This window comes from Rana temporaria, chromosome 2, assembly GCF_905171775.1.
Source record: "Rana temporaria chromosome 2, aRanTem1.1, whole genome shotgun sequence".
Classification (NCBI taxonomy): Eukaryota; Metazoa; Chordata; class Amphibia; order Anura; family Ranidae; genus Rana; species Rana temporaria.
In genome coordinates, this window is record NC_053490.1 from 136,307,846 (window position 1) to 136,320,698 (window position 12,853).

Genomic DNA, 12,853 nt, shown 5'->3' on the forward strand with positions numbered 1-12,853 from the left:
CATGTACAAATCACTTACGCAAATTACGTAAAATTCGAACGTCGCGACGCGGGAACGACGGGTATACTTTAGCATTGGCTGCCCCTGCTAGTAGAAGGGGCAGCCTTACGCTAAACACGCCGTATGGAAACGACGTAAATTGCGTACGCAGGGCTCGCGCAACATTGTGAATCGGTGTTAGTATGCAATTTGCATACTATACACTGAGCACAATGGGAGCGCCCCCTAGCGGTTATCGCTAGAATGCAGCCTAAGATATGCGTGGCATAAGAGCCTTATGCCACGCAGATTTTAGGCTGCAGTCGGCGTTACGATGTTCCTGAATCAGGAGCATTCGTAACGCCAGGGCAAGTAAGCAATTGCGCTGTGTAACCTATGGTTACACAGCCACAATTGCTACTTGAATCCGGGCCACTATGTTTTTTTTATTGGTATTTGCTTTGCAGGTATGGTATGATCTTACTGTTATACTGTAATGTTACTTTGTTTTAATGTTAACCATCATTTGCTTAGCAGGTACGCCATTCAGTTGCAGCGCAGATTTATTTAGCGTGACAGCAACAGCGTTTGCTCCCACGATATATAAAGCCGCGACTCCAACTCTGTAGGAGGTGATTTCACCACCACAGTTCAAAAAAGAGCATATATGCCGAAGCATGGGGGCATTAGGGGCGGAGGAGCGATTTTGCTCCTAATGCCGCGTACATACAGTTTATATTCCTACGGAGGCTTTCCCGTGGAAAAGTCTGACCATGTGTACACGGCATAGAAAAGTCTGACCGTGTGTATGTGGCATAGAAAAGTCCGACCGTGTGTATGCGGCATAACTTTTTTGCGGGAGGATGCCCCCATGCTTCGGCATATATATATATATATATATATATATATATATATATATATATATTTTAGGCACAGGTTGCGTTAAAAAAAGTTTTATTTTTACTATGTTTTTTTTATTGGTATTTGCTTTGCAGGTATGGTATGATCTTACTGTTATACTGTAATGTTACTTTGTTTTAATGTTAACCATCATTTGCTTAGCAGGTACACCATTCAGTTGCAGTGCAGATTTATTTAGCGTGACAGCAACATCGTTTGCTCCCACGATATATAAAGCCGCGACTCCAACGCTGTAGGAGGTGATTTCACCACCACAGTTCAAAAAAGAGCATATATGCCGAAGCATGGGGGCATTAGGAGCGGAGGAGCGATTTTGCTCCTAATGCCGCGTACATACGGTTGACATTCCTACGGAGGCTTTCCCGTGGAAAAGTCTGACCATGTGTACACGGCATAGAAAAGTCTGACCGTGTGTACGCGGCATAGAAAAGTCCGACCGTGTGTACGCGGCATAACTTTTTTTGCGGGAGGATGCCCCCATGCTTCGGCATATATAAATGGTGCATGTATGCCCATCATTAGAAGTGGGTGGATGAAGGGAGGTATTCTAATGGTGGGCATACCCACCGATCAATCCATATGTGGAATTACACCCCAAAATACATTCTGCTGCTTCTCCTGAGTACGGGGATACCACATGATTGGGACTTTTTGGGAGCCTAGCCGCGTACGGGACCCCAAAAACCAATCAGCGCCTTCATGGTTTTCAGTGTCATATCTGGGTACAGCTCCCTCTCTCTCCTCAGTGCCATGTCTGGGTGCCCCTCTCTCTCCTCAGTGTCATATCTGTTTACAGCTCCCTCTCTCTCGTCGGTGCCATATCTGGGTACAGCTCCCTCTCTCTCTCGTCGGTGCCATATCTGGGTACAGCTCCCTCTCTCTCGTCGGTGCCATATCTGGGTACGGCTCCCTCTCTCTCCTCAGTGCCATATCTGGGTACAGCTCCCTCTCTCTCTCTCCTCAGTATCATGTCTGGGTACAGCTCCCTCTCTCTCTCTCCTCGGTGCCATATCTGGGTACAGCTCCCTCTCTCTCTCTTCAGTACCATGTCTGGGTACAGCTCCCTCTCTCTCTCCTCGGTGCCATATCTGGGTACAGCTCCCTCTCTCTCGTCGGTGCCATATCTGGGTACAGCTCCCTCTCTCTCTCGTCGGTGCCATATCTGGGTACAGCTCCCTCTCTCTCCTCGGTGCCATATCTGGGTACGGCTCCCTCTCCCTCCTCAGTGCCATATCTGGGTACAGCTCCCTCTCTCTCTCTCCTCAGTATCATGTCTGGGTACAGCTCCCTCTCTCTCTCCTCGGTGCCATATCTGGGTACAGCTCCCTCTCTCTCTCTTCAGTACCATGTCTGGGTACAGCTCCCTCTCTCTCTCCTCGGTGCCATATCTGGGTACAGCTCCCTCTCTCTCTCCTCAGTACCATGTCTGGGTGCCCCTCTCGCTCGTCGGTGCCATATCTGGGTACAGCTCCCTCTCTCTCGTCGGTGCCATATCTGGGTACAGCTCCCTCTCTCTAGTCGGTGCCATATCTGGGTACAGCTCCCTCTCTCTCTCCTCAGTACCATGTCTGGGTACAGCTCCCTCTCTCTCCTCGGTGCCATATCTGGGTACAGCTCCCTCTCTCTCTCCTCAGTACCATGTCTGGGTGCCCCTCTCTCTCGTCGGTGCCATATCTGGGTACAGCTCCCTCTCTCTCGTCGGTGCCATATCTGGGTACAGCTCCCTCTCTCTCGTCGGTGCCATATCTGGGTACAGCTCCCTTTCTCTCGTCGGTGCCATATCTGGGTACAGCTCCCTCTCTCTCGTCGGTGCCATATCTGGGTACAGCTCCCTCTCTCTCTCCTCAGTACCATGTCTGGGTGCCCCTCTCTCTCGTCGGTGCCATATCTGGGTACAGCTCCCTCTCTCTCTCCTCAGTGCCATATCTGGGTACAGCTCCCTCTCTCTCCTCGGTGCCATGTCTGGGTACAGCTCCCTCTCTCTCCTCGGTGCCATGTCTGGGTACAGCTCCCTCTCTCTCGTCGGTGCCATATCTGGGTACAGCTCCCTCTCTCTCTCCTCAGGACCATATCTGGGTACAGCTCCCTCTCTCTCCTCGGTGCCATAGCTGGGTACAGCTCCCTCTCTCTCCTCGGTGCCATATCTGGGTACAGCTCCCTCTCTCTCCTCGGTGCCATATCTGGGTACAGCTCCCTCTCTCTCCTTAGTGCCATATCTGGGCACAGCTCTCTCTCTCTCCTCAGTACCATGTCTGGGTGCCCCTCTCTCTCCTCAGTGCCATATCTGGGTACAGCTCCCTCTCTCTCCTCGGTGCCATATCTGGGTACAGCTCCCTCTCTCTCCTCGGTGCCATGTCTGACGGAGAGCTGGGTGACGGAGAGCTGGGTGACAGGGACTGGGTGACGGAGAGCTGGGTGACGGAGGGCTTGGTGACGGAGGGCTGGGTGACGTAGAGAGCTGGGTGACGGAGGGCTGGGTGACAGGGACTGGGTGACAGGGACTGGGTGACGGAGAGCTGGGTGACGGAGAGCTGGGTGACAGGGACTGGGTGACGGAGAGCTGGGTGACGGAGGGCTGGGTGACGGAGGGCTGGGTGACGGAGGGCTGGGTGACGGAGAGCTGGGTGACGGAGGGCTGGGTGACAGGGACTGGGTGACGGAGAGCTGGGTGATGGAGAGCCGGGTGACAGGGACTGGGTGACAGAGGGACTGGGTGACAGAGGGACTGGGTAACAGAGGGACTGGGTGACAGAGTGACTGGGTGACAGAGGGACTGGGTGACAGAGTGACTGGGTGACAGAGGGACTGTGTGACAGAGTGACTGGGTGACAGAGGACTGGGTAGAGAGAGATTATACAGTCCAGATTACAATTTGCAGGGGCAGCAAAGGTGACAGAGAAAGGGGGGTGCACCATGCAACCCCCCCCCTCTCTCACTGTCACCTCTGCTGCCCCTGCAAATTGTAATCTGGACTGTATAATATCTCCCCCCATTGCATGGTCAACCCCCCTGCACCTACCTTTTCTGCCCCTGCTCCAAGGATGGCCGGCGCGGCGCAGCGGAAGTCGGGACTCGCGGGAGGTCGGGACTCAGGACGGACGGCGGATCGAGTCCAGCTGAGCAACCGAGGCCTGGAGGGGAGGAGGAGGAGGTCTTGGTCTGTGCCGCGGTAGGTGACGGTAACGGTGAGTGACTCACTGTCTCTCTGCCTGTTACGCTGCTGCTCTCTCTGCAGCAAGAACCGCGGCTGGCCGCTGGATGAGGAGGAGGTGGGGGTGGAGTCGGAGCCGCAGAGAGAGCGGGACACGGTGACGTCACTGGTTGCTACACGCCAAGCGGGGCGTCCCTAGCAACCAGTGATTTAGAATGATTTAATTACAGCGGCAGCAGCGGCAGTGAGTGTGGCAGGCAGTTGATTCCGGGACTCTCTATTGTCCCGGTTTGAAGGCTCCCGGGACACGGGACAAAAATGTATATTACGGGACGATCCCGGGCAAACCGGGACACGTGGTCACCCTAGTGGTGGTGTGTGGGTTAGTGGTCAGTGTGCAGTGTGGTGGTGTGTGGGTTAGTGGTCAGTGTGTGGGTTAGTGGTCAGTGTGTGGGTTAGTGGTCAGTGTGGTGGTGTGTGGGTTAGTGGTCAGTGTGCAGTCAGTGTGCAGTGTGGTGGTGTGTGGGTTAGTGGTGTGCAGGGTAGTAGTCAGTGTGCAGTGTGGAGGTGTGTTGGTTAGTTGTCAGTGTGCAGTGTGGTGGTGTGTGGGTTAGTGGTCAGTGTAGTGGTCAGTGTGCAGTGTGGTGGTGTGTGGGTTAGTGGTCAGTGTAGTGGTTAGTGGTCAGTGTGGTGGTGTGTGGGTTAGCGGTCAGTGGTCAGTGTGTGGGTTAGTGGTCAGTGTGGTGGTGTGTGGGTTAGTGGTCAGTGTGCAGTGTGGTGGTGTGTGGGTTAGTGGTCAGTGTGTGGGTTAGTGGTCAGTGTGGTGGTGTGTGGGTTAGTGGTCAGTGTGCAGTCAGTGTGCAGTGTGGTGGTGTGTGGGTTAGTGGTGTGCAGGGTAGTCGTCAGTGTGCAGTGTGGAGGTGTGTTGGTTAGTTGTCAGTGTGCAGTGTGGTGGTGTGTGGGTTAGTGGTCAGTGTAGTGGTCAGTGAGCAGTGTGGTGGTGTGTGGGTTAGTGGTCAGTGTATAGTGTAGTGGTCAGTGTTTACTGCATACTTACTAGTGTAGTGTTTACTTACTAGTGTAGTGTAGTGGCCAATGTAGGAATCGGGTAGGTCAGTGCAGTGGACAGGTAGGTAAGTGTAATGGTCAGTCTAGGAATCATGTAGAGGTTAGTGTAGTGGTCAGTATAGGAATCAGGCTGGTCAGTACTATTGTAAGAAGGAAAGGGACTCAGGGAGTGCAAAAAGTCTGCAGGTTAGGGGGGGCACAAATGTCTTGCCTTCCCCCGGGCGCTGACAACCCACGCTACGCCACTGCCTATAGGTACTGTAAATATCACCTAAGGCCCAGATTCACGTAGATCGGCGCATCTTTATGCCGGCGTAGCGCATCTCATATGCGTTACGCCGACGTAACTTAGTAAGGTTACACTATACACTGACCACTAACCCACACACCACCACACTGCACACTGACCACTAACCCACACACCACCACACTAAGGTCTGTATTCTCAAATCAAATGCGTCCAATTTTGCGCCGGCGTAACGTAAATTAGTTGGCGTAATTCAAAGTAGGAAGGAAGTGGGCGTGATCCATTTCAATTAAGCGTGACCCCATGAAAATGAAGGGCCGAACGAACGGCGCATGCGCCGTGACGTGATCGTATGTCCCGCGCCCCTCTGCGCATGCTCACAACTACTCCCGGCGTAAACCCTGAGAAACGCCAGCCCACCGTTTATGCCCAGGGCATAAATATGCCCAGACATGCGCCCGTCGAGTGCAAAAGTACACCCGTCTGTTTGTTAGTGGTGTAAGTACTTTTGCTATCTTCCTGTGTGCCATGTCTGCTCGGCGTAGTGGTAGTAGGAAGAAGAACTTCTCCCCAGAGGAGAGGGCCATTATAATATCGGCCATGGAGAGATATGATGCTCGCCTCCATGGGGCACAAAGTAAGGACACCAGCAAGGGGAAGAGGGATGAAATCCTGATGCGGATAACCACCCAGGTCAATATCCTAGGGAATGAGGTGAGGAGGCCCCAGGACATTGCCAAAAAAATGAAAGACCTGCGCAGGAAGGTCAAGGAGAAGCTGGGCAATATGAGAAGGCATGGCAGGGGCACTGGTGGTGGACCAGCCTCTACCATTCGGCTGACTCCTGAGGAGCAGGTGTTTGCCCGGTGCCTTGAGAGGGAGCAAGTGGAGAGAGTGGAGGGCTATGACTCAGTTGAGCCGGCCTTGAGGACAGGTAAGTGTGTTTTTTCTCCTATCTGGTGTGTAGCATGTGAGGGGGTGGAAGGGAACATGTGACAAGTGTGTGGGTCCACCAACATGTGAATGTTTTGTGTCATCCGCAGATGTCCAGGAGGGAGCTGGGCCATCATCTGTCTCTGCCCGTCCCACACCTTCATCCCCTGAGCATCATGCCCCTGACCCCCTGGGAAGCCAAGAGGCATTGGTGGAGGGGAGTGGTTCTCAGACCTCCACTGAGGAGGTGTTTGAGGAGGATGCGCTCCATATGGGTGAGGAGGTGTCCCTGTATTTGGAGGAGTCCTCCCTCTCGGCTGATCCTTCGCGGACGTCAAGCCCCATCTTTTCCAGCCCTTCAGGATCCATCCCCATCACACCTACTCCCTCAAGTGCCTCCCCCTATGCCAGGCCTCAAGCCTCTCCTGGCCCCAGGAAGGCAACCAGGAAGACCAGGGGAGTTCCTGACTTCCTGCCTGAAAATTTAACCAGGGCACAGGACTCTCAGACCCGCCATATGGGTGAGATGGCCGTGAAGATGAGGCGTGTGGCAGACAGCCTGGCCTCCACGGGCCACATCAATGACGCCCTGCAAGATGTGTCTGGCAACACTGCAGCTGTGATCACCTGCCTGGGGGAGCTGCAGGCCACAACGGCTACCCTCGTGGCAGAGGTGAGGTCCCTGACTGAGGCCGTCCAAGGCAACACAGCTGCCATTGAGGCGGAGGGGAGACAGTCGCGGCAGGTGAAGGCAGAGACTAATACCATCCTCACCCGCATTGCCGTGGCTTTAGAGTGTAGGCCTCCAGCCTGGGAGAGACCAGGGGATGCTCCTCCACCTGATGCCCCCCCCACCTGTGCCTTCTACCAGGCAGTTACGGAGCCGTGGCTGTGGCAGCAGGCTTGGCCCACAACAGGGCAACTGATTTTTTGGGTTTGCCTTTTTTTTGCTCTGGTGAAGAGCATTTTTGTTTATTTTTGCTCTGGTGAAGGGCGTTTTTTTTTTAGTTGTGCTCTGGTGAAGAGCGTTTTTGTTTTGTTACAATTACTGCACACAGTGAGGCGTGCAGATTATAGTGTGACTGGTGTGTGAATGGGGGGGTGACACTCCTGCCAGCAAAGGGGTGTCACCCTTGGTCGTTGGGGAGAAGATATCCCCACGACCGCGTGAATGTGGTATGAATGGTCAGCGACATAATTGGAGCCTTGGCGTGGCTGCTCCCAAGTCCTGCATGGTGGACTTGGGCTAATCCAATGTGATGTGGATGTGGTGTGTGTGAGCTAGGGACCACAGTGGTGTGCATGCGTGCATTCTCCTTGTGCCATGATGAATGTGTGTGTTTAACGTGCAAAGATACGTTCCACAAGACAACTCCTGACTGCTGTTCCCTCAGCAGACGGGGTAGCCTCGGGCGGGGGGGGGGGGGGTCAGGTCATCACGTATGTCAATCTCCAGGCCCTTTCTCTCTACAAAGTTGTGCAGAATGCAACATGCCCCGATGATCTGACACACAAAGTTTGGGGAATACAACAGGGTCCCCCCGGACTTATCCAGGCATCGGAAACGGGACTTCAGGATGCCAAATGTGCTTTCCACCACTGCACGGGTACGTATGTGTGCAACATTGTAGTTTTGCTCTCCTGTGGTTTGGGGATCCCGGAATGGAGTCATGAGATGGGGCCCAAGTGCATATGCAGAGTCACCTGGAAGGGAAAAGACAGGAGGATGTTAGTCGTGCATGTGCCCCTCGTGATGTCATGCCTGACTCCCATGTCACTCACCAACCAGCCAGCTGTCCCCATACACGTTCTGTTCAAATTCCGTTGGGATGTTGCTTTGACGGTATATGTAGCTGTCGTGGCTGGACCCTGGGTGTTTGGTAGGGACGTGCCATATGAGGCCTTGGGCATCGACTATCACCTGTACGTTGATGGAATGCCAGTGCTTCCGATTGCGATATATGTGCTCTGTGTCACGGGGGGCCGTAGTGCCACATGTGTGCAATCAATGGCCCCCACGGTGCGTGGGAATCCTGCAATTCTGACAAAATCCGCCATTGCATTATTCCGCAGGTGCTCCTGGGTGGGTCTGATGATGTGGTGGGACATGCGGGTCTGAGGATTGCGGGGACAACCTGGTGCACACATCTGCTCATACTGGTTTGTGACATCCCAGCCACAACTCCACTTGTACGCTGAAAAGATCCACTGGCGAGGAAATGCAGTGTTGCCAGTACCTTGACCAGTGGCTGCACTGCATGTGAGCGGTGTGTCTGGCTGGTGATGTCATCCTGCAGGGTTGTGGCTAATTCCAGGATGGCAGCAGTGTTGAATCTGAAGATACGATACACCTCCGAATCCCCCATGCCAAAGACGTTCATGCGCGTTCGGTATATCCTCTCCCATGCCCTCCTCCTTCTACGCGCCTGGGCACACACTAGTAGTGCTTTGACCATGCCTGCCCCTGGCATGTTGGCATACGGATGTGTTGTCCTGCAAGTGTGGTTGCTCAGCTCGTCCGTAACGGTGCTGCTGAAGCTGCTCTCCAGCTGACCTGCACACGTCTGGTGCAAAGTTACCCCTGCTTTATGGGGGGTAACTTTAGGCCGGACGTACAGCTTACACGCACCGTGCGTAGCCTGCGTCGGGCGTACGTACATTCGGGAATCGGCGTATCTCCCTCATTTGCATATTTGAATAGGAAATCAATGTGAGCGCCAGATGCGCCCAGCGTAAATATGCGCCGACGCTACGTCGGCGTAGAAAAGTTACGTCGGTCGGAAGAAGCCTATTTTCAGGCGTATCTGGTTCTGTGGGTATGGCGCATAGATACGACGGCGTACATATACACTTACGCCGCGCATCTGGAGATACGCCGGCGTAACTTCTTTGAGAATCTGGGCCTAAATGTGCATCGTTTAGGATATATTTACGGTACATGCAGGTGGTTACGTCACCAGCGCACGTGCTCTAAAGGAACGGCCACGTGGGCTCTTCTTTTAGAGTCCTGTGCTATAAACGGAGACTAGCATGACGTCATCGCGGTTCTGGCCACTCACACAACCCAGAAGGAATACCGGGTGAAGATGGAAGTCTTGTCAGCAGTGACAGCTTGTCACTGGAATGCTTCATTCTAAGGTAAGTTTCACATAATGTGCTAGTAGGCGATTCATTACTAGCACATTATGGCTTTACCTTGCAGGTTCCAAAAAAAAACACAGCGGTTTACTACCGCTTCAAGGCGGAACCCTGGATTAGAAGTAAGCCGTATACCTTGTGCAGCAACATACAGATCACTGTACACCTTGTCTACCAGAATGTAGCATTTATGGGGGGGCACTGAGCTTGTGTCCCGCTCCACCAGTCCAGCTTTCCTCTGTCAACAAGCCACATCTCTGCTGAGAGCTGTCATTGGTTGCTAGGACCGCCAGCATGCTAGAAACCAATTACGTCATGTGTTCTCATCCCCTGCAGAGTGTTTCTTTATTTCAGCTACTGTCTTTTTCTTGCTGACTACAGGGCCTTGTAGCAACATTCCTTGTTGTCAGCAGGCCACAGCATCTTGCCATCTTCCCTGCGGCCATCAGTTACCGTGTTAGCAGGTCAGTTCTAAAATGTTTTACTGCACCAGGTGACACCAACCGTAGTGACGCCACTGGGGTGGATTCAGGTACGACTTGCGCCCTCTTACGGAGGCGCAGCGTACCGTTTTAACGCTGCACCTCCGTAAATTATGTGAGCTACGCTTCATTCATGAAGCAGTAGCTACGTAATTTGCGCGAGCGCTCCTTAAAACTGCCCGGCGTGAGGGCGCGTAATTTAAATGATCCTGTAGGGGGCGTGGATCATTTAAATTAGGCGCGTTCCCACGCCGAACATAGTGCGCATGCTCCGTCGGGAAACTTTCCCGACGTGCATTGCGGCAAATGACGTCGCAAGGACGTCATTTGCTTCAACGTGAACATCCAGCGCCATTCACGATTCACTTACGCAAACAACGTAATTTTCAAACATTGCGACGCGGGAACGACGGGTATACTTAGCATTGGCTGCCCCTGCTAATAGCAGGAGCAGCCTTACGCGGAACCCGACGAACGTAAACGACGTAAACTGCGTACGTATGGCGCGCGTACGGTTGTGAATCGGCGTTAGTATGCAATTTGCATACTCTACGCTGACCACTACGGGAACGCCACCTAGCGGCCATCGTAAGAATGCAGCCTACGATACGACGGCATAAGAGCCTTATGCCAGTCATATCTTAGGCTGCAGTCGGCGTAACGAGCTTTCTGAATACAGAAAAGTCGTTACGCCGGCGCAACTAAGCAATTGCGCTGCGTAACTATGGTTATGCAGACGCAATTGCTTACTGAATACACCCCACTGGGTTTAGTTGTGCTTTAAAGTGTATGTAAACCCAAAATCAATTTTTACAAGAATGCCAATAAAACTCAATTCAGAGGACTTGCTCAACTTTATTGTCATTTTATTTTTATGGAGCTCCATTGTGCAGCTTGTCAGTACTCTGTGCACCAAAAAAGTGAACTGTAAAAATCACAGTACAAAAATTTCACAAGGATACACAGTGGTCCAACCTCTGAATACAAGGAGCCTTGATCCTTAAACCCTTGTGTGCGCGAGGCTCCTGACATGGGCAACGCAAAATCCTTAGCAACCAGCTGAAGCTAGTTGGATATAGGGGGTTATTTACTAAAGGCAAATCCACTGTGCACTGCAAGTGCACTAAGAAGTGCAGTCGCTGTAGATCTGAGGGGGACATGCAAGGAAAAAATAGATTTTTGTTTGATAAAGTCAACAGAGCTTCCCCATCAATTCAGATCTTTCCCTCAGATCTACAGCAACTGCACTTTCTAGTGCACAGCGGATTGGCCTTTAGAAAATCAACCCCAAAGTGTGTTTCTGAGGCTTTGATGATGATATCAGGACTTATAATGTCATGGCTAAAAAAGAAAGATCATTTTTTGTGGCCCTAATGGAGAGGGGGGGACACACACTTCCGATGCGTTGACTCTATCCTTTAACTTGGTTGGGTTCTAGTGTGTGTGCCCGGGCAGTTGATTCCTGGTATGTTTTCATTTCAGGAGCGTTACCACCCACAATCAGAGGCTTAAACTCTTCCCTGCTCTATTGAAATCGATGAGAAAAAGCTTACAGTAAAATATTGCACAACCTCTACCCACTAGTCTCTCATTTTTGTACCAGTCATTATGACTGTTGATATAGTGACACTGTTTAGTAGGGATGAGCTTCATATTCGAGTCGAACTCATGTTCGACTCGAACATCGTATGTTCGATCGTTCGTGGAATTGCGAAGGTTTTGGGCCGTTCGCGCCAAATTCGAGTGGCGTTTCACGGCCCAAAATTCACTGTGGCATAGCAGTGCATTGCTGGCTGATGATTGACCAAGCATGCACTATGACCCGCATGCTTGGCCAATCACAGCTTGCAAAAAACGGAGAGCCATAATTGGCCAATTATGTCTCAGGGGGTTTAGTACACGCCCCACACTATAAAAGGCTGCCTGCAGGTCGGCCTTGAGTAGTGTGTTGCGGTGGTTAAAAGATAGAAGACAGAGAGAGAGAGAGTGTCATTTTTAGTAGGTAGATAGAGCAGGCAGGCAGGCAGGCTAGTCAGTTAAAGTTACAGTGTGTAGAGGATATATATGCGTCCCAGGTGTTGTATATATATTTATACACTGTATAGTTTAGCTATATCCGCACTTCCTAATTTACTGGCAGGCAGGTGATTGTGCTAGCTGCAGTATTCTCACGTGGTGTACTGCCTGTGTCCTCTGCAGTGTGCACGTACAGCTACGTGGTGTGTACTGCCTGTGTCCTCTGCAGTGTGCACCTAAAGCTACGTGGTGTGTGTACTGCCTGTGTCCTCTGCAGTGTGCACCTAAAGCTAAGTGGTGTGTGTACTGCCCGTGTCCTTTGCAGTGTACACCTAAAGCTACGTGGTGTGTACTGCCTGTGTCCTCTGCAGTGTGCACCTAAAGCTACGTGGTGTGTGTACTGCCTGTGTCCTCTGCAGTGTGCACATAAAGCTACGTGGTGTGTACTGCCCGTGTCCTCTGCAGTGTGCACCTAAAGCTACGTGGTGTGTGTACTGCCCGTGTCCTTTGCAGTGTACACCTAAAGCTACGTGGTGTGAACTGCCTGTGTCCTCTGCAGTGTGCACCTAAAGCTACGTGGTGTGTACTGCCTGTGTCCTCTGCAGTGTGCACCTAAAGCTACGTGGTGTGTACTGCCTGTGTCCTCTGCAGCGTGCACCTAAAGCTACGTGGTGTGTGTACTGCCCGTGTCCTCTGCAGTGTGCACCTAAAGCTACGTGGTGTGTGTACTGTCTGTGTCTGTGCTATTTTTCTCAATGATTTTCATCCATATTGCAGGGACCAGACATTACATTAAAGTCGCAAGCAGTTTTAAATTACTTTTTTCTTATAGTAATCTCATTTTGTGCAGGGACAGTTCTAAGCACGCGCCACTTCACAGGCATACTATAGACACCCAGCAGGTACGATATTTAAGGA